Below are 20,119 nucleotides of genomic sequence, written 5' to 3' on the forward strand. Positions count from 1 at the left end.
GGGTAAAACAATCTCTTTATTTCCCTCACTTCTTGAAGCCTTTGCTTCCCTAGTCTTTCTCAGCTCAGTCAGTAATACCGCCATGTAATTAATTGCTCAAGCTCACAAGCTAGAAGACATCGTCTCTCTGGTCCCTATGTCCCACATTAACCCATCAGGAAGTCCGGTTGTGTCTGTTCCTCAAAACCGTGCTGACGCCATACACATCTATCTATTGCCTCAACAATCCATCATCACCTCTCAGATGAACTAAGGCAAGAGCCTCCTAACTGGTTTCCACTTGTGATCTTGGCCTTTAAATTCCATCCTCTACACAACAGCCAAGGAGATTTTTATTTTTCCAAATTTTAAATTAGATTGTACCAAGGCTTAAAATCCTTCAAATTGCTTTCCACTGCACCAACAAGCAAATCTGATGTCTCACCATGGCCTCTAAGATCATACCTCATTGCTGTACTTTCCCCCTCAGTTTCTCAGCATTTTTCTCTTCAATATCCCAAGCTTTTTCCCAAGCCCGGTGTGTGGATTCACTGTTCTCTCTGCCAGCTGGGTTTCCCCACTTCAGTTTTTCCCTATAACATCACCCCTTAAGGTCTTCACAGTCCTTACCATTACTTGAAATCTTATTTGTTTGCTTGTTCACTTTTCCTTGGTGAACCCCACCTAGAAAGTGAATTCTATGAAGGCAGGGCAGGGCTCTTATCTGTCCTGTTCACTCTTCAGCATGGTTTTTCTCAGTACCTAGGGCAGTGCCTGGCACATAATAGGCGCTCAATAAATATTTGTTGACTGCATAAAAAGATTTGGGAAATTATGCAGTGAAAAAAACTGTAAAACTAAGTTTAACCAACATTCTTCAAATTTATTTGATCCCAGAACCCTGCCTGCCATTGTAAACAATATTCATTATCCCAAGGATCAATGCCTGCAATATACTTTGGTTTATGCTGTGTTAACATCAGTATTGAGAAGAGCGAATGTTTGAAACCCAATGGATCTTCAATATCAAAAGTTGGAAATCTCCTGTAAGCAGGCATTTTGGCAGGTCTTTGGAGCCCAGGATATTTTTATTGGGAGAATGACAATTTTAAAAGGAAATTATTGGCTATTTTTTTTCTTTGAGATACGGGTTCAAAAAATCAAGGTAGCAGTTTAATATTACAAGGCTCAGGGATAGATGAGGTGTTGGAGGTAGGAGAGAAGCAGTCCAGACAGGATATAGCAAAATTAAGGGATGTGGTTGGCTAAGGGTGAATGAGATTGAGACCCAGTAAAGCTTTCTGACTTCTGGTGGAATTTTTAGAAACAGAAACCTGCAGTTGGAAACTTGGCTATTTTTGTACTGTGTATGTTTTCTGTAATTATTTCTTTTCTGTTTTCCCTCATGTTTAGTAAAGCTGTTCTTGAAAATACCAGCCTGTCTCAGTTATGCCAAGGGAAAACATTTTTGTCCACACTGAAATTTTTAAAGGGGAACCACACAGCCTTGGGCGAGGCATGAAAAGGTGATGTGGTGACAGAGAGAATCTGGAAAACAGAAACCCAAAAGAAAAATGAAAGTCAAGCCACAGAGTCAGAGGATGTTGTTTGTCCCTTTCCAGCTTGGAGACGCTCTTTCAAGAGTCTGATCTGGTTCATCTCTGATTTGTTTAAACTTTGGAGGGCTTTGTATTGAGTCCTAATTAGAGAAAGCTAATTTTTTACAAAGCCACACATATACAATATTAAGCTATGAAAGATAGTTGATAAGGGAATTGTTTAGTTGCATGAAAAGACCTACATGAAATTAGATGAGGAGAACTTGAGGAAGTCTTCAGTGATTTGAAAAGAATGCAAAAGATGTGTGAGAAGTAGCACAGCGCTCTGAGTTTAGGCCTTACTGTTTCTCAATTCACAATCGATCGCACTAGGATTGGCAGCAGGATTTTGTCTCTCGGGCAGGCTCTTTCTTTATTCTTAGAGAGACCAATGTGGGAGCATTTTTAGTTATAAAGCTGGCTGAAACCCAGGGGAATCACCTAGATGTAAAAGTTTAAGATTAGGGGAATTGGGTATTGTATTTAGTAAGGTAAAGGGCTGGCCCTGTGGCAGGTAGGTTGGAATTCTGAAGGGATACTTATTTGTGTGTGTGTGTGTGTGTGTGTGATTTTTCTTTATTAGGTAGGACCTGGTAGTAAGGAACGTTATAGTCAGGGTTCTCCAGAGAAACAGAACAAATTGTGTGTGTGTGTGTGTGTGTGTGTGTGTGCGCGCGCGTGTGTTCTGTAGAGTCAATGTTCCAGTTCAAATCTGAAAGCTGGAAGCTGCTGTAGAAACAGGAAGAGCTGATGTTCCAGTTCTAAGGCCATCAGGCAGGAAGAGCTGGTGTTCCAGCCTGAAGGCTGTCAGGCAGGAGAATTCTCTTACACGGGGGAGGGTTAGCCTTGTGTTCTATTCAGGCCTTCAACTGATTGGCTGAGGCCCACCCACTTTAGGGAGGGCAATCTATTTTACTCAGTCTACTGATTTAAATATTAATCTCATCCCAAAACACCTTCGCAGAAACATGTGGAATAATGTTAGACTAAATATCTGGGCACCCTGAGGCCCAGTCAAGTCGACACATAAAATGAACCATCGTAGGGAGTGAAAGATGTATATAATCAGATTTCCATCCAGGATGGTGAGCAGGACCCAGAAACATGGTAGCAGATTTGACATAAGGAGGGAGCGAATCAGACACTGTACCAGGCATAGTCAGTAGATTCCATGACAGTGACACCTGAGAGTCAGTTTAAGTTTTTCCTTTCTATGCTGTCTCTCCAATGCGCTATCATTAAGCCTTAGTGTTATGGGTTGAATTGCATCCCCCTAAAAAAGATAAGTTGAGTCCTAACATGTAGTACCTCAGAATGTCACCGTATTTGGATATAGGGTCTTTACAGGGGTAACAAAGTTAAAATGAGATCATTAGGATGGGCCTTGTGCAACATGATTGGTGTCCTTATAAGAGGGACAATTTGTACCCGGAGATGTGCATGAAGGGAAGACAACGTTAAGAGACACAGGAAGAATATAGCCATCTACAAGTCAAGAAGAAAGACCTGGCACAAATCCTTTCCTTATGCTCTCAGAAAGAACGATCCTGCCAACACCTTGATTTCAGATTTTTAGCTTCCCGAACTTTCAGACAACAAATTTTTGTTGTTTAAGCCACTCAGAGACCTAGGACACTTAATACACTTAGTAAAGTCGGTTACACATAATAGCCTGTGTTAACTATGCTTGGAAGAATGAGGGAAGGAGTTGATGCACAGACAGAGTATGAAGCTCCAGGGGTCGGGGAAGCAGCAGCATCACATGGCGGAGGCGACTGGGGAAGAAGCCTGGAGCTGTGAGCCCTGGTCTGGGGAGAATCTCAAATGAGATACTGAGGACGATAGTACTTTGTATACAAAAAAGTACTATAAATAAGGGTAGATATCATTATGACTGTTGACAATATCATCACCAAAAAAAATGTACTGGCTACCTACTGGAAAAACTACAGACACAACTAGTTCATAGAGGTCATTCCCATGTTCAATCAGCTGAGAAGCATTAATGGAGTTTATATTAACTTTTAAAATGTTAAAAATTAAAAGGTTTATATTAACATTGATAATGTTGAAAAGTAAAAGGTATATATTAACTTTGACAATGTTAAAAATTAAACCGATAATCTTTGACTACATCTACTTGACAACTGAAGCACAAACATCTTGATGGAGGAAGTATGGGATGGAGCCACAGCGATTAAGCACCATGCTTCGCAAATACATGTTGTCTGAACGCTGCCCCACAGTAGCACATTGTTTCCTGAGGTCACCCTTCCACTGAAGGGGTTGCCCTAGACATAGATAAGGAGCAGAAGGCCATATGAGGAAAAAGGAGGGACGACTAAAAGGAAGGGAGGGAAGGAGGGAGAGAGGGAGGGAGAGAGGGAAGGAGGGAGGGAGGGAGCAAAGGAGGGAGGGAAGGAGTGACATAGGACCTTTCTTATCCCAGAGCTAAGTTCAAAGCCATTTGAAACAACCAGATTTGGCTTCAGGTAATGCTGGATATTTCTAAAGTAGATCTTTGGGATATTTGACAAACGTTGTGGTTACAGTCTTAAGATGAGGGAAAGAAGTTATTTAACAGTAATCTGCAAAAATTAATGCTTCTTTAGTGTCCTCTTTTCATGGTTTACTTCTAAAATCTTTGAAGTAGCATCTATTTTTAGAAAATGGAATGAAGATTCCTTGGAGGTCTAAGGACTAGGTAGAAGGGAAATAAATCCAATAACAGTATCTTGACATGTTTAATACTGAGTAATATACTGTGTTTCCCCGAAAATAAGACCTAGCTGGACAATCAGCTCTAATGTGTCTTTTGGAGCAAAAATTAATATAAGACCCAGTCTTATTTTACTATGAGACCGGGTCAGTATAATATAATATAATATAATTATAATATAATACCGGGTATAATATAATATAATATAATATAATATAATATAATATAATATAGTGTAATACCGGGTCTTATATTAATTTTTGCTCCAAAAGACGCATTAGAGATGATTTCCGGGCTAGGTCTTATTTTCAGTGAAACACGGTAACAACAGCTATTCCTTTATTCTAACAATTTCCATTTTAAAGAACTGCTGTTATTCATTTTCCTTGCTTAGCTCCTTATTCTAATTTTTAGGGCTATGTCCATTACCTGAATTCTGTTAAATACCAAATGATTCCCACATATCTAACTTTGGAATCTGTCTCTTCTAATAGACAGAAATTACTCTCCCCCAGAAGAGTGATACAGTAACAATGTCCAGACAGTCAAAATGAATGTCATTGTCTTCCTTCCTTATTGGGGAATAACTTCTGATGTATCTATCCTAGGTACAGCTAGGGAAAAAAAATGATAACGCATAACTGGCAATAGCTTTCCTGGGACAGGAAGTGGGAGGGTCGACTGAGTATCCATCTATCTTAGAGATGCTAGCATATGTGCAAGAAAGTCCTTGATGTGGTCTCTAAGGAAATGTTTGATAGGTTTTCCCTGGCCTTTGATGGTCCATATAGAGGCTATACTATCTTAAAGTCTCTAAATATTCTGTAAAAGAGTCTGATATTCACTGTACTCTGAAGTCATTTTTGTAAAGAGGGTCCTAAATGAAATGAACGGCTGGGGCAATGACTTTGGGAAGGTCTGAACCAGTCTGATGTAATGCTTCTTCCAGGAAAATCCCAGGACTTATGGGGGTGCTTGTTTCTGGCTCCACTGCAGAACATGACAGACTTGGGTAGACTTAATACAAGTGGACATGATTACGCAGCCCTGCTCCACATCATTAGTGGGAGTGAATGCCTCGGCCAGAATTCTGCCAGCACTGTTCCTAGCCAGACATCCATTAGTAAACACTGGAGTCTTAAAATATTGGTCGGCTTCTGTGGCTGGCTTGTCTGCATAAAGGAAACAAGGTCTAGATTTTTTAAAGTATCAACATGGGTAAGCATAGAAATGCTGTTCTCCAAGGGATGATGTTAGAAATTTGGGGTATCCAGAATAAGATTTTGGTAAAGGTCTGTTTACATTCTTTTTTCTTTTTTTTTAAATTTAAAGTGTTCTTAATTGAAGATATAAAAATACTTCTTGTTTTGTGATAATTGTCAATGAAGGAGGTAAGCCCCCCAGTTCTCATTCTGCCTTGGGCAATTGTCACTTGACTTTCTTCAGAGAAATCAGCATAAATAGAAACATCATTCTTCAACCTGACTAGTTGAACATTCCAAGTGGATATTTGTAACAAGTTGAGAAGATTTAGTTGAAATGCACATTATAAATAATTGTAGTATTTTTACACATTCCTAAAAGTAACAATCCTTTTAGTTAGTGTACACTTCACAGTTTTAAAAACATGTCACCCTGTGTTCTCTCTTTTGATCCTTGGCAGCCTTACGAAGTGGAAAGGAAGGCAAATGTCTATTTTTTATAAGTGAGAACATAAGCTCAGAGAGAATAAGAACTTGGCCAAGGTCAAGTTAGGCTGCTTTCAAGATCAACCTGAAGGTCATGATTGTATTTTCTTAGCATTCCTTGCTGAAAGAAGAGAAACTGCCAGGGGGGTGGGAACACTCCAACTCTGTAAGCTGCACACAAGTCCTTTGATCTCATCTCGCTCTGGGCTCCCCAGGCTTGCTAGAACCCTGTAGTGATAGTGCCTCTATAACTTATCTAGAATGAAAAGTGTTTAACCTTAAAATATTTACTTTCCACATGCAAGTAGTAAGAAATCACAAAATTTTATGAGAAAGCCAATGTGACAAGAAGTTTTGGAGGTTATTTCATAAACAAGTAGTACTTGGTAGGGTTACAAAAATAAACTACATTGCCCTCTCAAATAAGGAACAACAAATAAGCAAGAATGGCAAATTGCAGAGATTAGCTTAGAAATAATGACACACTTGGTAGGCATTTGTAAATAATAAGATATTGAACTTTCTGAGTCTCCTTCCCTGGAAGAATCTCATGACCCTCCACATGTTCTGTTTTATAGTCACCACAACAGCCCCACTGAGAGTTGCCTACACAGGAATTATCATCCCATTTTACCTGTGGAAAAGCTGAGGGTTCAGAGATCAATGGATTGATCCAACGTCACATGGTGAGTCATCAGGAGAGACTAACCACCGGCCGACTTTCTGCTTGATGATTTGATTGTCACGAGTAAGTGACTTGCCTGAGGTAATCAATGGAAAATATTTGGAGAATGAGAAAACATTTGGAAACATTATCGCATGCTTATCAAATATGCAGGTGAGTAGGTCTGAGTGCTGGTCCTAGTTCTGCCCCTAAATAGCTAAGAGATTTGGACAAATTCCTTTACTAGTCTGGGCCTCAATCTCCTTCTTGGAGAAATGAAACAGTTGAATTAGATCAGAGGTTTTCAAATCTTCTTCTTTTCTAAGGAAAGTCTTAACGTTTTAATATTTATTCAAAATACATTGCAATGCTATAAATTTAATTGATAAAAGATGAACGGCATACAATCTCAACCTTCTGCTTATCTCTCCCACCTCCTACGGGATTCCCTGGAATCCAGTCTAAAAACCACAGCATTAGGTAATCTGGTAGGTCCTTCCTGTTCTAAAATGCAATGTTTTTATGAGGGGAAGCCACTAGCCTTTTAATCTCCCACCTGTTCCCATCCCTATCACATCCTGTGTTATAAAAGAGCCCCAGACTTGGAGTCAGAGGAGCTGGGCGTGGATCCCCGCTGCACCAACCAATTGTCTGTGTCACCTTAATCTAGTGGCTTCACCTCTCAGAGTCTCTGTTTCCTTATCTATAAAATGAAGACAGCCGCCCTTCCCAGGTAAGAGTACTCTGTAAACTGTAGAGGATTCAATAATGTACGGTGTTATTAGTATTATCTTCTGTGCACAGTACCCTTCCCCGGGGAGGTGGCTTGATCCTCAGAATGATACGGCGTACCAACATGGGTTGAGCTGCTTTTTGGCAAGTTTCCTTAAGAGTAGAGGTGGTATCTATCATATTTGGGTCCATCTTCTCTGTGAGCTGAAAGCTCAAATCATTCGAGGGGGTGTGAGCTATCAACACAGCAAATAATGAAACCAAGGAGGCACCATTGTTCAAAGGGAAGAATTGTCCCCATAATCTGACCTCGACTGTAACGACCCAGCTATATTTACCGCTCCACACAAAGCCATGACCCAATAATAATTACTGCTGTTAAATGAGTGCTTGCTACATGGTAGGCACTGTTTTCACATGAGTTACCTCATTCAGTCTTCACAAGAACACTTTGCAATAGTATTATACCTATTTTGTAGCAAAAATAACCAATAAAATAGGGTATTAATCCCATTTTGTAGCTTAAATTGGTTGAGTGATTCGCACGGATTCATCCAATTGGTAAGTGGCAAAGCCTGAACTCTGAATTCAAAACTCTGAACTGCTCAGCTCTCCACCTCCCAAGTGGGAAGAAATGTTTTGCCTTACTCAGCACGAGGGCCCCAAACCTCCATTCCTCTTTATTTTTGCAGTGCTTTAGTCAGCTCCATCTTTCCATTTTTATTTCTTCCTCCATTCAAAAGTGCTTCATTCATCTTCATAAAACTCAGAGGTGGAAAGTGCCCATTAGTCATTAATGTCTCCCCGCCTTGTCTCCTGCTTGTCCTCTAGAGCATGTTTTCTGCGTGGGAGTCAGGGAAGAGAGCCACATCTCTTCCCTCAGGGGGCTAGTCCTGTAACTAATTCATTTCTGTCAAGAAAATTGTCTTCTGACACTTCTCCTCCTCTTCACTTTTGCACTTTGTCCATTTCTCTGTGGGCTGCACACTTCAGCACTTCAAATTCCATTGCCTGTCTGCCCAGGCTCTCAGCCGTGATGTTGCTGAGCTGCCTCTTCCCCGCACGCGGTGGCCAGAGTGCCTTTCTTATTAGCACCTGGCAGATGCTTTCCCCAGAGGCGAGAGGTAGAGGTGAGCTGCGGGGCAGTGCTGGGAAAGAAAATGAGGAGGAAGACGCGTGAGCATGATGTTTGACACCTGCTGAGTCAGCAAACCTTGGACCCAGCTGGGTTTAGGTGGCCCCTCCACTGGCAGCAGAAGCACTTACTGTCCAGCTAGGTGTGATTCCATTAGGATGCTGTGCCAGGCCCTAACCCTGGTGTCAGGAGTTACAGAAATAAATGGAGTGTATCCTCACAAGGAAGGCAGTGTGGTGCAGTGGACAGCTCGTCAGCTTTCAGATTTGAAAAATCTAGTTGAAGCCATTGCTCTACTTTTTATATAGGTATGTGACTTTGACAAGTCTTTTAGCCCCCTGAGCTGCAGCTTACTTATTTAGAAAATGGGGAAATAATACCTACAATACCTAATATTATTTCTATGAGGGTTGTAGACAACGGCCTGGCACATGGTGGGCACTTAACCAACGAACACTGTTATCTTTCAAAGCCCTAATTCTAAACCACTTGCCCTAACTATTTCCTCAGAGTCTCTAGGCAACTGTCCTTACCTCTTATTCTTCCATTTTTACCGTGCTGCACACCTGCCTAGAGCATTCTGATCTTTTGGGTTCACCTTTAGCATTAGCAATTCCATGCAGCTTCCCACTGCCTAGCAAGCAGAATTCCGATATTAGCTATCAGATGCAAATCAATATTAAGTTTGCTTTTCGATTTTCACTTTGTTATGAAACTCACCATTGACATGCTGAAATGGCTATTGATACGATTTGCCATCTTTGTTACTCCATGTGTATGTTGACATTTTCTCACTTGTATCAAGGGTATTCCATGTGACAGGTATTAGTAATCGTATCTTAGTTTGCAAACAGAACCCAACTTGAACAAAATACTTCATTAAAACACTCTTTCCAGATGAATGCATGTGTCCATTCTCAGCCAAAAGGAAGCTACCTCTCTTGTAGGTGAATGAAATCTACTCAATTAACAAATATTTACGGAGAATCTACCATGTACAAAAGACCTTACAGGTGCTGGGATACACTGGTTGACATGGTAAACATGGGGTCATTGAAACACATGCAACAATAAACAAGTAAACACATAAAGAAAATTAATTTGAGAAATGATACTTGCAATGAAGAAAATAAAGTGATAGAATAATGACTAAACAGCTATTTTATTTATTTATATATTTATATTTACCTTAATTAAAAAGTCAAAGTAATAGATGCACATAATTACAAAAATCAAATCACAAAATAAATCTAATGAATAGGGAGAGGAGAGGTGAGAAGACTTCTCTGAGGAGCCAATCACTGAGCTGAGACCTGAATTATGAGAAGGAGACGGATATAAGAAGGCCTGGGGTAAAGCATATCAGGCAGAGGGAACAGCCCAAAGGCACTGAGTGCAAAGGAACTTGGTGCACAGGTTCATGGGACAGAAGAAAAGGACAGTGTGGTTGGTGTGAATTGAGCAAAGGGCTGAGAGGTAGGAGGTGAGACTGTAGCGGGAGGCAGAGGCCCCGATCACGTGGGACATTACAGGGCATGGGAAGACTATCGACTATGTTCTCATCATAGTGAGAAGCCATAGACAAGTTTGAAATAAGCAAGGAAGAGATATGGACAGATTTATGTTTTTAAAGCACGAGTCTATCTTCTGGCTATAGGATGGAGTATAGAGGTGGAGTTTTTCACTCTGGTAAGAGTGAAAACAGGAGACTTTTATAGTGGTTCAGATGAAGGATGATAGCAGCTTGGAGTAGGATAGTAATAGTAATGATGGTGAAATTCAGGATTTATTTCAAAAGAATTTCCAAAATTTGCTGGTGAATTGGATTTTGGGAGTGAAGTAAAGTAGAAACCAGAATGAGTCCTAGGTTTGAACTTGAACTCCTAGGTATATGGTGGAACCATTTACTGAGATGGGAAAGGTTGGAGTTAGAACATGTTTTGGGGATTTGGTGTGTTTTTTTTGTTTGTTTTTTAATTAGTTTCAGATGTACAAAGCAATGTGATAGTTAGACATTTACACCCCTCACAAAGTGATAAACCCCCTCCCCCATCTACTACCCCTCTGATATCATATGTAGCTGTTACAATACCATTGACTACTTTATGTTAAGTATGATGGACTTATTAGACAGTCGTATGGAGATGTCTAAAAGCCAACTTGTTTCCATTCTTCTCTCTCACAAAACACAACTACCTGGTTGGCGAGGTTAGAGATCTGCTAAAAACAGTGGGCAGACACCCGTGCCAGTCCCAGATGCCTTTGTAATTTGGGGTTTCTCCTAAGAGTTGATTCAGGGGCCTAAGGTACCCTGGTAGGGATTCCTTGGACACCTATACTACATTTTAAGATGGGTCTTGATTAGTTGTGATTGGTAGAGGAAGTCGTTTTCCAGACCAGAGTTGCATTTGGACAGAAAACATTTGCAACCACATTTTCCACTTGCTATGTAGATGGAATATGGCATGGCACAAAGATGCAATACAATCTAGTTGGAAAATGTTTCTTCAACACAGACGTACTGAAATGAAAGGGTTTTATTGTTCTTCCCCTTCAGGTTCTGGTTCATAGATTTACAGCTTTTAGAATTGGGACGCTCTCAAAGAACAATGGGTTTCCCCCTGATCTCAGGCAAGCAAGGCGTCAAGGCAGCAAACGCCCAGAAGAATCACACCACTCTTTTGTAACAGCATTTTCTGTCTTTGAGAACTGGGCCTTTTCTTCAACATTCTTAACTTTACACATCCAGGTCTTCAAAACATGTTTTCAGCTGAAGAGTTATGTGTAACAAATTCAATATACACAAACATTAAAATGATTTATAACCACTGAAATACTTCCTCATATGCAAATTGTGCTTTAAAGTGAAAACCACCTGCCCAACCCCTCCCCCCAGCATTTAAACATCTCCCCTGGGATATTATTTTGCTTTTCTAGCACAAAGTTCTTACATTAATTTCTGCCTATCATATCTGCATAAGAAACATTGGAATTTTTTTTTTAACATTGTTTTTATTAGTTTCAGGTGTACAAAACAATGTAATAGTTAAACATTTATCATTTATATCCCTCCCACAGTGATAACCCCCCTCCCCTCATCTACGGCCCCTCTGACATCGCACACAGCCATTACATTTTCCACTGCCTCTATTCCTAATGCTGTACTCCACTTCTTGTAAATACACACACACACACACACACACACATATATAAAATTGTAGTTGACATTCATTATTGTTCAGCTTCAGGTGTACAGTGCAGTGATCAGGCATCTACATCATCCCTGAGGTGGTCTCCCTAATGAGACAAGTGTCCATCGGATACCCGACAAAATCTTTACAACATTATTGATTACATGGAATTGGGTTTTGATGCTGCTTTATAGCCAGGCTCTTTCGGCCTATCAGCCTCTTTTATAATAGCCGTCTCATTATACAGACTCATTCCTTTAACTGTCCTCTTAAAGGTTGATGGGTCTGTTACCTTTTTGGAAGCTCCCCTGAGCTAAATTTGTTACCAAACTGTGGTCTCTCCTAAACTGTAAATCCCACCCCACCACACTTGTCTATTTCCAAGATTACCTCCCCTAACTGTAAAGCTGAAATATTATGTATGACACATTAATACAAAGAAACCAAAGAAGTAGGATTTTTTATTTTTTAAAGCCAAAGAAGCAGCCACATTCTATAACAAAACTGAAAAATATTCACCAGTCTGCATTCAGACCAATACCACAAACTAAAAGGCTGGGGAGCATTAACTTTAATAACAATTTGCTGACATTTTCCACCTTTTCTTGCCATGGGCTATCTGTCCCATTTCTTCATCCAAGGTTTGAAGGTTTTGTTTGCTGGGCCTTTCAAGGTAACATTAGAGCTTGTGTTCTGCATAAAAACTAGCTCAACTCATGGTATATTCTCTGAAAAAGTTAGCTCAACTCAGGTCAATTTTTTTCTTGCATTTGCAAAGACCACATGATTCTTACACCTAGGCTTGCTTATGAAAAGATTTTGAAGACTCTCCATTCTCAGAATCATTATTGCAGAACAAAGGTTGGAAGTGCAGAATGTGCATGATCTTTGTTTTAGTTCCTTCAGGTAAAATTAAGAGTCGCACCCACCAGAAAAGGATGAGCTCCTTATTGTTTAAATCGCCAACTTCAGTGAAATAATGCACCAGATCCCCTCAAGTATTGTGACCTATTTATTCTTTCCTCTAGGTGCTCAACCAAAAGGGTCTCTATACTTCCTAAGAAAATAACATCGACCTCAACACTAATATAGAAATCAACTGTAACTCTTCCCTTCTGTGGCCATTGCTGAAGTTCCAGCAGCCAAAATGAAGTTCAACCTCTTTGTGACTTCTGACTGGAGCAAGAACCATAAAAGGCATTTTAATGCACCTTCGCACATTTTCAGGAAGATTATGTTTTCTCCTCTTTCCAAGGAGCTGAGACAGAAGTACAATGTTCGATCCATGCCCATCCGAAAGGATGATGAAGTTCTGCTTGTCCGAGGACACTACAGAGGGCAGCAAATTAGCAAAGCAGCCCAAGTTTACAGGCAGAAATATGCCTCTACATTGAACGAGTGCCGCGGGAGAAGGCTAATGGCACAACTAACTGTTCATGTGGGTATTCACCCCAGCAAAGTGGTGTCACTAGACCAAAGCTGGACAAAGACTGCAAAAAAAACATCCTTGAATGGAAAGCCAAATCTCGCCAAGTAAAAGGGCAAATATAAAGAAGAAACAATTGAGAAGATGCAGGAATAAAGTAATATGATATACAGTTTTCATTAAAAACTGTTAAAAAAATAAATCAACTATAATCTTCAATCTGTCTTATAACCATTGATTCCCTTTGGTCTTCCCCTGAGACTTCTCCATGATTCTTTTTAAAACTTTAACACTTCAACTGGAGAATTTTAGGACGGATTTAACTTTTTAACTTACTATGTATATTTAATAATCTCTTGAAAAGCTGAAGTGCACTTACTGGAATTCTGTTTCCTTCTTTCCCTCCCCGTTTTCCTTTCCTAACATGCAAGATTTGGCAACATGCAGAGAAAATACAGACTGATTGGGCAGAGCCTTTGGAGACGGGTAGACCTGGCTTTGCGATCTTGATCTATTTAGTCAAACTTTCAGAGTTTGACTCCTGGAAACGGTAACACTATCTTATGGAATGTTGTGAAGACCAAAGGAGATGTGGAAAACCTTGAACCCAGTGCCTGACAGTCTGATTATACATGGTAACGTTTGTATTTGCCAAGTTCCTATGGGGTGTGGGAGTTGGATACTATTTATATATATGACTCTTTCTTGAATTTCCCTGATAAGAAGAATTTCTTATGGTATTGGTTAAAAACACAACTTCCCAGATCTCGTTCCAGACCTGATGAATCAGAAACTCCAAGGCTTGGGAGCCAAGAAATTGTATTTTTAATAAACATTCCTTGTAATTAGAATATCATCAGAAAAGTGAGAGAAACACGGATATAGACTACCAATATCTTTTGTGTTCTGTAATTACAAGCAAAATTCAAAATAAGATAACATTGTTTTAATAATTTCATTTTTTAATGTGTGGATCTTCACTAGTCCCCTAGTTAAATTATATAGTTGAGTATTTTAACTGAAATTCACACCAAATATTTAAACTTTTACTCCATCTGTCTTTTTCTCTGTAGGTTCCACAAAACAGTCAAACTTCACTATCGTTAGTAAATAAATGAGACTGCTTTGGGCTTTAACTGATTTAGTATCAGCAGAGTAAGAGCCAAGAATATTGTAAAGCACTTTGGTCATATACAACACTACATACGTGTTTATTAAAATAATTAACTGTTAACAATTATAATAATGGTCTACACCTACAAGACTTGACTTGCGAGTTAACCAGCTAGTTTTCAGCTATCTCCCTATGTGCCATAGAGACAAAGCTTGAAATATTATGCATTAAAACAGAACAACTATCCCTTTTTGCTTGAACCCAAGTTACCTTTTATTCTTTCCTTTTTATTTTATTTTTTTGGTGGGTTTCTAGCAAAATGCACATTTTAGTTTATGTGTTGCAATGTGTTTAGATACCTTCGTATTTTTAAGTATTTGGCATCCAGATATACATTTAACATTTCATTCAAAGATGACACTGTGGATGGAGATTATTTTCTCCTCATGTTGTATGTGTCAGGGACCCAGGTAAGTGAGAAAATGAGGAAGAAAGGGTGGGATATGGGTTGGATAGATCAATGTTAACAGCAGCAGCTCATTCTGAAGGAATGACTATTCAACAAGGAACATTTACTGAGCTCCTACTAGAAGCCAGCTATCATCCTAATTCCTGAACATAGCTACTAATTGCTCTGTTGGTTCACTGATCTCATCTTTGCCTCTGAGTCTTGTGTTCAGCTAGAGGCATGGCAGTTGGTGACTGGAAGATACTTTTCTATTAAAAAGAGCCAGGCTGTTCTTGGTTGTCCTCGGCCATAGCTACCACACAGTGGTTGATGCTCTATTTCAGAACTGCCTGTAAGTCTTCTGTTTTTTGTCTATGCCTGTCTTATATCAATGCAACAACGACAAAAATGCTGATGGTTTAGCTTGCTCTCATCCGTTGGAGTCAGTTTGAGATTATTAAACTTTAGGGCTGTTCAACCAGGCATTAAACACTATGTAGAATCTAGATTATACCACCATGTATTTGTTTATAAGTTGCTTTTACATGATTCTTTAGTTGTTTCCTGTTAAATGTATCTTTTTTATTTAGCAAGTACCCTTCTACATTTTTTTTCTGTAACATAGTGCCTAGGATAAAACTATATATATGGTAGGTACTCAAATGTTGGTTGGAATGAATAAATGTAAATAAACATATTACTACATTAACTGCACTATAGGATCTCACTGGTGACCATTTCTCTTCATTTGATATTCAGTAGGTGACATTGATAAAAATTTCTACTTAAAAATTTGACATGTAGTGTTTTTGGAAAGTTGGAAACTAACAGCCATAGGGTAGTCTGAACATGGTCACTAACAATGGTTAATTATACTCCCAATGAGTTGGATTAGGGTAATTTTTTCCCTCATCCCAGAAATTAGAAAATACAAAAGTATACATAAGAGTTTCAAATAAAGGATTTTGGTTACGTTTAGTTTTATTGTACATATATTCTATATAACTGTCATGCATTTGTTTACATTTTCCTTGGAGTTATTTTTCTTTTTCTTTGTTTACATCTTGGTGTGTAGTCTTCCCAACTTGCTTTTATGCATCTATATGCTTTTTTCTATAAAAATCTGAGTGTGCACTTATATTGCATTGTAATTGACTATAAGCCTAATAGCTCTTTTTATAAAGATGCTCATTTTTAATTGAATGGGTGGCTGATGAGGGAGGGCAAGGGGTGGAGATGGGGGGCAATGTCTACAGGGAGACAACATCTGATCAGGAAATGTGGAATTATTCTTCAATTTCGTAAATAAGATGTCTCTGCTTTCTACTTTGATTTAAAACTATTCTAGAGTATAGATCATATCTTTTATATCAGTACTTCTCAGACTTTAGAATACTTCGTAATTATCTGAGAAGTTTATTTTAAAAAGCAGGAAATCCCTAGCCCAATCCTCTGAGATTCTGATTCAGTAGGCAACCAGTCATTTATTAGTTTTGATTAACCAGTATTTATAATAACTCCACTTCCCATTTTCATCCTAATTTCCCTTTAGAGGAATCTACCTTTGTGTAGAGTGTTAGGAAAAGTCACCTGGGCCTGGCCTTAGGCCTCAATATTAATTAATTAATTAAAGTGTATTGGGGGTGACAATGGTTAGTAAAGTTACATAGGTTTCAGGTGTCCGATTCTGTCATACTTGATCATGTATTTGAGGGTTCTTTTTCTGAACGTTCAATCTACAGCAGTGTTGCAATAATGAAGTTAGAACTGGGAATGGTTACAGCGTCAGTGTACAGATCACATTGTTCCTACACTGTGATTTTTGTTATGGTTCCTCTAACGCATCCTTGGTTCTAATTTCTGGTCAATGTTGTGAACACAATGTCCTTCCAGTCAGTTCCTTCTTTGTTTAAGGGAGCCCGAGTTGGTTTCTGTTGCTTGAAATGGGGAACTGTAACCAATTTAGAAGATCTGTGTTAGTGAGGCCTAGGAACTTAACGTTTTTTAGTAGCAAGTTCTCCAGGTGATTCTGATTTAGGTGGGGTCCTCAAACCACACTTTGAGGAATCCTATCCTATGTCTTTAGTGTATTACATAGCTCGTGGTAGTCATGTAAAAGGCTCTTACTAAATACTTGCCAGATGGATGAATGGATAAACGGATGCATAGATGATGGATTCCTTGTAAAGCAGCCTGACCTCATGTCTACTAATGCCAGACTTTTGTCAAGTAAATGCAGGGATATTGATGTTGTTCCCTAAAGTTTTCATGAGTGTATGTGCTGGTTTTACTTCTCTGTAGTTGAACGCTATAATTTCTAAAGCAGTTTAGAAAAGACCCAATAGGCAGGAATCAGTAAGAAAGAATTCATGTTAGAATCTTCCAGTAATGAGGTTTTATTGGTGTGGCCATAAGTTTGTGTTTGGCTTTTGTTTTTGTTTTTCTTTCTGGATGATGGCATAGATCTTTGAAATCTTGTATATTTCTTCAGCGTTTTATATACCAAAGAAAAATAATAAACCCATAAAGACAGCTAATTAAATCTCTGTCTTGATTAAGTAGGTTGAAAAGTATGGCAGTAGCTTATGGAATTTTTCATGACTTTGACCTTGATGGTGGCTTCTTCAAAGGTTGGAGAAAAGGCCATGCTATGATTAGATTTCTTTTCAGGACTTTTCCATTCATGATATCCTCAGTGTTCTAAGAAGTCCTTATAAGTATTAGTGAAAGATTTTTGGAAGAATTTTCTTCCATGTATGGATAAAGACCTCTTTATTACTCATAGGTCCTCAAGAAATGTGGATAAGGACCTTTGTACCTCAAGGACCTTGGCTTACTTTACATTAATATATCCTGGGAGCAGTTTGGCCACTCTTAATTTCTCAAGCTTTTCAATTTGAGAGGCAGTGTGACACTGGCTTAAGAACTTAGACACAGAATTTGAATCCTAGTTCTGCAACAATCTAGCTACAAATATGGATTTATTTGTCTGTCTTCTCCCACTACTTTGAACAAGGATCATGTTTTATTTGCCTTCTTATCCTGACCACCGGACACATAGTACTCAGTGAATGTTTACTTAATGAAACTTGAATGAATTTCTAACCTTGAGCAGCTCAGTCTTCGTGGATTTCAGATTTGTCGCTTGTAAAATAGACTGGTAGTTCTCTAACATTATTTCCAGGTCTGACATTCTGTGATTACACGACCTGTGTATCCTGAAGCCAATTTCCCTAAGTAATCTCCTTGTTTGGGGCATTGAGAAATGGCATTGCATTATTGCTTTATTGTAAGTGGCTTCCTCATCTCTGAGTCACTCTTACTGAAAACAGTTTCAAAGAGCCTGCAGTATTGCTGTATATTTAGTGGAGAACAACTTGGAGAATCGCCCACTCAATATTTACTTTTATAGTTTCAGACAGAGTTCTTTGCTCTATGATGACTGCTGAGATATTCACATGGCTTCTTGAAGACATCTTTCATCTCAAGGAGCTTTGTACTGACCTGGTTAGACTGACTTGGTTACAGTTCAGCCAATGTGTTGGTCACTAACAAGGGTTCAAATGCCAGGGCATCTATCTGACCTTAACATATTACAGCTTTTCTTTACCCCTTCATAGCAGAGAGAGTTTTGTTTGAAGAAGCATAGGAACATAAGGGCTCAAATAGAAGGTTAGCGTAGGAAGGATCTGAGATTTGATGTGAGGGATTTCAATGGCTGCCTAAGTGGGGTATACTGGAGGGTGGGGGGAAGTCTAATTAGGCAGGACTCTGAATTCTCCTCATTCCAGTTTCAACCATCTCAGTTAAGAGCAAATCTGCTTTCATCTATTTTACACGGTGATCTTCTGAATAAGTTTATTTAAAAAAAAATTTTCTGCTGCAAAATAAAACTTTGATCTATCAATGTAGTCCAACTCATCATTTACAGATAAAAAAGGCTCAAGAGGATGAGGGATTTGCTCTTAAGAATTCACTGAAAGATCCAGACTGGCTCTTAATTTTCAAAGCGATTTTCAGGACATATGACAAGTATACTGAAGGTATACGTGGCAAAACCTGAAGTAAGAGAAAGCTTGACTTTTATAACTTACAAAGCACTAATACATACATATCATTGGATCTTCACAACAGACTCGTGAGGCAAGCGGCGCAGATATTAACCCCAATTTACAGATGAGGAAATTGACACTGGCCATGGTCAAGTGGCATGCAAAAAGCCATAAGTGTTACAGCCTGGCCTAGAGCTCAAGGCTTGACCTTGAACCCAGTGCTTTTTGTATTAAATCACCCTGCAGAGTAAAGAAAGACACATGACAAATAAATGTGTCAACATATATTAGACATATGAGTCAGTAGTGGGTAGAGGACTAACTAGCACATATGCTGGTGTCCGCAGATTTGAGTTGGCAATGTGTGCATTTCCCCAGAGTCATCCTATGCTGCCATTGCTCACAGTCTGAATCATGCTCATTGTTCCTATTGGGGGAACATTTGAGCATACTTTCCCATGTGCTATTTTAGCAACATCAGTTTGCTAATTATGAAGACAAAATGATCTTATTAGATCACAGGAAACCTGCCTTTTGGTTTTGTTAGGCTTTTATTCCTGTTGGTACAAAAAAAAAAAATCTTTCGGTATTCTTTGTAAGATTTTACTTAGCCAAAATGTTTAATGTGCACTTATATCAGTTTTCCTCTGTGTTAAAATCTGATTTTTTTTCTTTCATTTTCTTTTCTCCTCCAATCCTCTACTCTTATCTACTTCACTAAGTATTCACTATTGAAAATGTAAATTATCTTTTCAGGGGTAAAAAGAAAACTTAATAATAATAATAATAATGGCCTGAAACATTTTAGAGATTAGATTGTGAAAATGAGAGAACATTTGAAAAGAAAAACTATGCTTTCTGGGGAAACAGCTGTGTGGTACTTTTCAATGTAATGTGTAAACCAGTTTGAAGTTTAAGGATAAAATTCACATTCAGCTAGTTTACCTTTCTTAGTATTATAGGAAAAGGTTCTAGGGCCCTTAACATCATAAAATTAATGAACTGTGTAAAGTGCAGGGAAATAATTTAAACTAACATCACAGTACAGAAAATGCAGAATATTTAGGTCACCTTGGGAGAAAACAGGCATATTATTTGAAAAATTGATACTGTATTCATAAAGTAGGGTTAATTAACAAGTTCCCTGTTCTTGAAGTTGTTTAGGTGTCTTTGGCTTCTATAGGCCAGGTGGACATAGGATAATATTTGGGTTGGGGAGTAGAAAAAGAAGATGATCATGGAGATAAGGCCAGATCCTAGAGAGAACAATATATGAAGGTTGGACAATTAAGTTCACGAACTCATCCTAGAAAAAGTGCTACCTATCTTATTGCTGAATATCACTATGGTCACCTTCGAAGTACTCCCCTTGG

General features: G+C 38.8%; 1 pseudogene; it reads left to right on the plus strand.

Moving 5' to 3' along the window:
* The window catches only part of LOC141572207 (large ribosomal subunit protein uL24 pseudogene), a 37,368-nt pseudogene extending 21,733 nt beyond the window's left edge, over positions 1-15,635 (plus strand).
* Positions 15,636-20,119: the final 4,484 nt, after the last annotated feature.

Source organism: Rhinolophus sinicus, linkage group LG06, assembly GCF_036562045.2.
Source record: "Rhinolophus sinicus isolate RSC01 linkage group LG06, ASM3656204v1, whole genome shotgun sequence".
Lineage (NCBI taxonomy): Eukaryota > Metazoa > Chordata > Mammalia > Chiroptera > Rhinolophidae > Rhinolophus > Rhinolophus sinicus.